Source organism: Diaphorina citri, unplaced genomic scaffold (assembly GCF_000475195.1).
Source record: "Diaphorina citri unplaced genomic scaffold, Diaci psyllid genome assembly version 1.1 scaffold1145, whole genome shotgun sequence".
In the NCBI taxonomy this organism is placed as follows: Eukaryota; Metazoa; Arthropoda; class Insecta; order Hemiptera; family Psyllidae; genus Diaphorina; species Diaphorina citri.
The window spans coordinates 83113-90650 of NW_007378574.1; positions in this window are offsets into that span (position 1 = coordinate 83113).

Consider the following 7538-nt stretch of genomic DNA (forward strand, 5'->3'; position numbering starts at 1 on the left):
TCTCGTCCTCTATTTCATCCATATTATCCTTTATGGATGCATGGTAGGAATAAGGGATAGAGAGGAGTATCTATGTTAATATGAGTATCTATATCTATGGATGAAGCCAAAGTCTCTCTCCTGAGATAGTTTCCCCAATTGGAACACTACATTTAGCTTCACATGTGGTTGGCAACAGATTGGAACGTGTTTCGAAAATGGAACGGTAGAAATGAAGGGAGGAGGGTGTGTGTCCGTGAAAATAGTACTTGTTGGATTGTTCAAGTTATCCTTTAGAGCGGTGTATACTTAAATAAAATACGTGACACCAAATACCAGGCGAATAGCAATACTTAGCTTACTTACCCTTAGCCCACTATTTCTTTTTAAGGACTTCTTGTTAAGCTACTGAGAACTTTTTACACCTTGACTCTCTCTCTCTCCCTCCCCCCCCTTTCTGAAGGCCCTGTTGAACTATCCGTAATGGATCTTCACAATATTATATTGATATGTGTACCTAACTCGACACCAGTGCTAGGAAAGGTTAAAATCCTGGTTTATAGTGAAACTAATTAGAATTAGATCTAAGGCAAAGTTTGATCTATATGAATCAAGAATGACTTGAGTAGAATCGGTTCATAGCAAGTACCAACTTAGAGTAAGTGATTTAATCTTGGTGATTAGTTGATCCAGGATATATCGAACCTTAACCTATTATTTAAAAGTCCTCTCTCCTAAGGAAAGCTTTATGCAACCTTAACAGACTCCGCACACATCATGGACGCTGCAACTCATGTCTGTTCAAATGGGGGCTGACTGACGACGAAAGTTGCGAGTGTGGGCACTCTAAACAGACTACTGACCATATCCTATATGACTGTCCATCTTTGTCATTTAAGGGAAACATTGAGGATATCAAAACACTTAGTTCAGAAGCTGTTGCCTGGCTACAGAGTTTACCTCTATAAGTAGATAGAAGTGTTATTATTTCTTTTGTTTTTGTTACTTAAATGCTCCTTTGTTCTGTATTCTATGTATATCCTTTGAAAAAATAAAACGTCCATACGATAAAAAAAAAACAAAAATAAATAAAAGTTCATTTGAGGGATAGGTGACCCTTTAATGAACTTTGTAACCGGGGTTTAAAGTCCTAGGCATGTCGCCTATCTTAATGCGGACACGGAAAAATAAAAGAAAAAAACATGAACTTTGATAAAATTCCAATGTGCAGCCTTTATAAAAAATGTGCCGCTAGATTTTCATCTGGGGAGCTCAAATTTGAACAGAAATCTCAGCCAACGCCTGAGCTAGCTGATACGCTCAAATTAGAGCGAAACGCGTCCAAAACTACATTGCTTTTTGAACACCATGTAGATCGGTGTTCACATTCACACCCTATAGTTTAGTACTATCTTATCCATTGACTTGGTAAAGATCCTATTCACTTGTGTCTAATATTTATTTGTTTAACGCAACTAATAAGACAAGGAAGTGTCCTTAACTCCATACACAAAAAGCCCGCTCTGAGGCTTACGTGTGAGGGCAACTGCCCCAAGGGATGGGTTAAACTTATACAAATCTGCAAAACTAAGTAATGGATTGACTGAATGAGCAGAGCATGTTTGTGTAGTTCAATAACGCACCCATGCCATGTGTGTTTTCTGATCACTTGCCTCTGATCCAATTATATTTGCCATGTATAAACAGTAAAACCTTAACTCCATACACAAAAAGCCCTCTCTGAGGCTTACGTGTGAGGGCAACTGCCCCAAGGGATGGGTTAAACTTATACAAATCTGCAAAACTAAGTAATGGATTGACTGAATGAGCATGTGTAGTTCAATAACGCACCCATGCCATGTGTGTTTTCTGATCACTTGCCTCTGATCCAATTATATTTGCCATGTATAAACAGTAAATAGGCTAATTTGCATTACAAACAGGAGTACTTTCATTTTTTGCAAGAAAATCCTTGGGATCGTTTACTAGACGGGTATCATAAGTATCAGGGGCCACCATTTCGTACCAAAGTTAGCTGAAGGGCCATTGCCTTTTAAATTGCCCAAAAGGATTGTTGTTTCTGGCGTATTCGTGAGTCATTTGTCATATAAGTCTGAAAATTTACCTTCTTTCCTTTGCACTAGTATCTATCAAACTTCAATAGTGGAACATCGCCTTGAGGTCTTTAAATGTAAACATAAACACACTAGTAATATGCAAATATTGATGACTCACTAATGAACCTAGTCTATATTTAGACCTTCTTAATAAGACTGAAAAATTGCTTGTGTTATCAATTTCAGACAGCCATTCGAAGACTTTGAAGGTCTAACTTGGCGACACAGGTCCAATATTCCTAGGAGTTTCAACGGCCCTGGCGACGTTATGTATGAAAAATCGTTTTGACTTGGTTCCGTGTCGCGGATATATTTCACTTCCTAACCCAGAGCTCCCTGGCCTTGGCGGCTGATTTAGGCTCCAGGCTACGGTTTAGGCTCGGGCAGGTTGATTGTTCCTCTGTGTGTTGTCTGATGTGAGGTGGAGGAAATATTGCAGTTATACGTTGTGGTATTGATTAAATTAATTCTATTTATAGGGCCCAAAAATAAACCTCACAGTATACAACAAATTTAATTTATTTTTTTAAAGTTTCCAATGACATATTAATAATAACAAAACATACATGTAGGAGATTTCTGTTGTGCATTTAATTAGATTGGACACAGAACTAGCAAAGCTGTGAAGTGTGTGAAGTTGTCACTGAACATTTACACGAAACGTGTCAATTCTGTCTCTGATTGTCGTAAGTTTTTTCCCTGCCAGTGTTGCCAAATTGGTCAACCCGGTTGTAATCGACTGTTTGTTTTTTGTAGTGATGTCTGTATCAACCGGCAACTAAGTACATATGTAGCTTTTCTTTATGTTATCAGCTGATTTGTACAAGCTTTACGTAGCATAACGCTAAATTTATCCTGTGATATACGTAATATCCGTATCAAAAACACAAAATTTGACGCCGCGGGCGAATTTTTTGAATATTTTGGTCTACAATATGTAATCTTCAGTGCCGCAGGCGAAACTTTTCAGTAAGTATGTTAGTATGTAACCTGTAGCTTGTCATGTGTCAGTTTTTTATGTAATTAAATACGTGTAAAAGACGAGTATAGTCAATTAGTTATTCCCCCAATACATTTCTTTAGAACTTAAAATGACAGCGCCGCAGGCGAACTTTTTTTCGAGAAAATTTAAGTAGCTCCTTCAAGGTTGCATACTTTTTTTTTACTGACCAAAGTCTTTTTCACGTTTTTACCGTAATAATCCATGTCTAGTGATCAGTGACACTGATGGTCCAATGCTCCCTAATCACCTCACATGACTATCAATCCGTAAGCTCCAGAAATCTCAATATTGTATTCGACTAGAATAACTGCTCTGTGAGGCAAGAACTTGTTTACCTTAAGGTATCTAGCCAATTTAACACGAAGAATTGATCGAAAATGTCATGCAGTTAATTTCTGAAAAAGGCAAATGTGATTTGTTCAACTTTACGAACCCGATTAAACTCGGTAGCAGTGATTCTCAGCCGATGTCAGTCAGTGGGGATGTCCTATCTTGGACTAGATTTGGACGGTTATCAGAAACTTTTGCAGGTCCCACAAGGTGTAGTTTATGAACAACAAGTGACTCAATAGTGTGGGATGGTGGAAAAATCCTGGAATATGTTCTGTATTCACTCCTAAAGGTGTTTCACTCCTAAAGGTGTTTCCAAACATAGTCGACTGGAATATGTTCTGTATTCACTCCTAAAGGTGTTTCCAAACATAGTCGACTGGAATATGTTCTGTATTCACTCCTAAAGGTGTTTCCAAACATAGTCGACTGGAATATGTTCTGTATTCACTCCTAAAGGTGTTTCCAAACATAGTCGACTGGAATATGTTCTGTATTCACTCCTAAAGGTGTTTCCAAACATAGTCGACTGGAATATGTTCTGTATTCACTCCTAAAGGTGTTTCCAAACATAGTCGACTGGAATATGTTCTGTATTCACTCCTAAAGGTGTTTCCAAACATAGTCGACTGGAATATGTTCTGTATTCACTCCTAAAGGTGTTTCCAAACATAGTCGATCCACATCGATCGATAACAGTCCTAACTGATAGTTCGATGCTACCCTCTATCACAAACTAGGAGCTTACGATGTCACTCGAGGTAATACTGAAAGATACAGAGATAGGCCCAACTTTTTTCTTCAAAGCGTTCTCATACTCATTTTTCCAATGATTGTCCCATGTAATACTGAAAGATACAGAGATAGGCCCAACTTTTTTCTTCAAAGCGTTCTCATACTCATTTTTCCAATGATTGTCCCATTCACCATGGCAATGTCATCAATAAAACGGCCTGACTTGTCTTGAACTATTCACCATGGTTCAAGTAATTTATAGGATACTCCATGTTCGGTCTTTATGACCTTTGCATCTCGATCAGTAATAGCATCTGAGGTTCAGTGTTGATTTAAAAGTCGGAATCCTTCACTTGAACATCGAAAGTCTTTAAAAGTAGCAGTCGAACTTTCGTCTCGCTGGAGGACGTAAAACTGAGACCAAACCAGCCCTGTCAAGCCACAGACAGTAACAGTGGCTCTTGAGGGTACCTGAATTAATAAAACGGCCCGACTTGTCTTGAACTATTCACCATGGTTCAAGTGATTTATAGAAAACTCCATGTTCGGTCTTTATGACCTTTGCATCTCGATCAGTAATAGCATCTGAGGTTCAGTATTGATTTAAAAGTCGGAATCCTTCACTTGAACATCGAAAGTCTTTAAAAGTAGCAGTCGAACTTTCAATGAGAGTGAACCTAAACCATGACTTAGGTCGTTCCCCTCTTAATACACCTCGATTAATTTTATGTCTTCGAACCATCAACCTCCAGGTAAAAAGTCCATCATGCTAACCACTGCACCTCTGAGGTTGATTTTTTAAATACGATAATTTCTTATTGTTTATCTAGGAATCCTAGGGCATCCGGGCACATAAATGATAAATGACGTCAGAAGGATTTGAAAGAGTGAATGGCTAGAAAAAATTTGTCTCCCTAAAGAGGGATCTCAAAGTGTGACAGATTCGGAAATGTCAGATTAGTCTTCCCTCTTATTAGGAGAGTTAGGAGACCATGCCTACCTCCGGTGCACCAGAGCTTGGAAACTTTTCTCTTGCGTCAATAATGAAAAATCTTGAAGGATGTCATGTCAGTACACCATAATTAATCCTTCTGGGTCCACGACGACAAATTCAATTGTTTACATGGGAGATTATTTCCATCCGACAAGATACAAGGTGTATAATTAGACAGCTTGGAAATGCGACACATCTACAGGGTGTCAAGATTTCCTATCTACTTCAATAGCAATGTTGCCATTAGAGTAGTAACGGTAGTATTTGGCGTAATGATGTCCGATAAGCCGGTCTTACATCCGAATTATTTACATTATATTTCCATTTTGACAGGAACAGCGTAGATGAAACCTACTGAGCAAAAAGAGGATAGAAACTATTGGATCTGCAACATTAGGGGAACTACAGCTAGTCTTATGTTGATGCCTTAGATCCAGGCGGCAGGAGTTTCCATACATTAAGACAAGTACATGCGTACCATCCGGTATACAAAGCCAAGATCTTAAGGTATGAATAAAATCTGATGTATGAGAGTTAATTGAATGTCTGATCCGTCAGAGAGCATTACCAGCTTATAAAGAACAAACATCAATTATATATCCATGATTATTTTCCCGCATGAAGTAGGCGGGAGAGGACTTTGAAGGTGATACCAAAGAAATCAGTCATGGCCTTTTACATTGAGAAGAGAGTTCAGAGTAGGTAATGTTTGGTTTCAAGATGTTGAAATTATCATCGAAATATGGCAAGAGCAAATCATACAAGTCCAGAGAATATAATAACTTACTGTCTGAATAGACCAATGTTAAAGCAGTAAGAAATATGCCAGCAATTATTTTTTGATTTAATACACATAATGGTAGACCTCAGTGTGTGCTGTAGGTTACGAATGGCAATTTTTTATCGACGGAAATGAGATGAAACTAAGAACCGTACAGAATTATGTACAAGTTATGTCATCACAACTTTTTTCGAAAAAACACGGATGCAAAATTTAATACAATGACGCCCCAAGTTGAACTCATAATATTATTTCTACAGGGTGCACAGCTCACGGGAATTCTCAAGAGGGAATACCCAAGAACTAACGAAAGCATTGGCTTGCGAATGGATGGTTGACTAAACCTGTATAATAAAATACATATTTCATATGATTACCGCATAAAGTTGTACATAAATACATACTAATATTCTGTAAACTCACGGTTACAAAGTCATTCATGTACAAGATGTTTACATTACATATTGATTTATTGATACCAACATATTTATATTAGTACAGGTTCGGATTTACTGAGCGTCAACTAAACGATATCCTTGCTAGTAATATTTCAATTTCCGGAGATCATCCCTTCAGGGTTCGTATTAAATTTCGTAACACTTGAAAGGAACTTCCGCGATTCTTAGAACCAGAATAAAGTACAGTTCAGAAGCGCCTTATTTCGGTACATGAAACACATTATAAGCCTATAAGCTTGGTTGCCATAGCCTCCGCAAAGTCAAAAGAGCATCCTTCCACAAATACCACAACACATGGGCTATGGGGTTAACCTAACTCTGGGCCTGATCAATATTTACATACTCCGATTTCGGATCACTTTCGGACCATGCAGAAATATTTATGAAAGAGATTCTTCTTGATCTAGATTCCAACAGTTTGATTTAAATTCGTGATGCAATAACTTTCACACTGGGATATCTACACAAACCTATTTGATGAACAGGAAAATGGAAACCAGTCTTGAAATGTATAATTTTAATAGCGGAATAAATCAATAGCCTCGCAATCTGATCAAGTGTGGCTGTGATCAATCGAAAATCCCAACACCAGAAGCTAAGACTTGATCTGAAGAGGGTAACCTCAACTACCACAAGATGGACTTTTATTTGTGGTTTTTGGAGGATGGCTGTGGAGCCTGGTGATGAAATACATGACTCCATGAGGTCGGGGCATAATTGACGTTCAGTTGAATGACATGAAACACATTATAATCCTATAAGCTTGGTTGCCATAGCCTCCGCAAAGTCAAAAAGAGCATCCTTCCACAAATACCACAACACATGGGCTATGGGGTTAACCTAACTCTGGGCCTGATCAACATTTACATACTCCGATTTCAGATCACTTTCGGACCATGCAGAAATATTTATGAAAGAGATTCTTCTTGATCTAGATTCCAACAGTTTGATTTAAATTCGTGATGCAATAACTTTCACACTGGGATATCTACACAAACCTATTTGATGAACAGGAAAATGGAAACCAGTCGTATTATCCATCATTCCTATTCCATGTCTTATTTTTTATTTTTATTTATTTTTTTACGGCTTTCTTTTAAATGGCAGGGTTCTCCTTGAGGAGCTCTTCCACCCAACCACT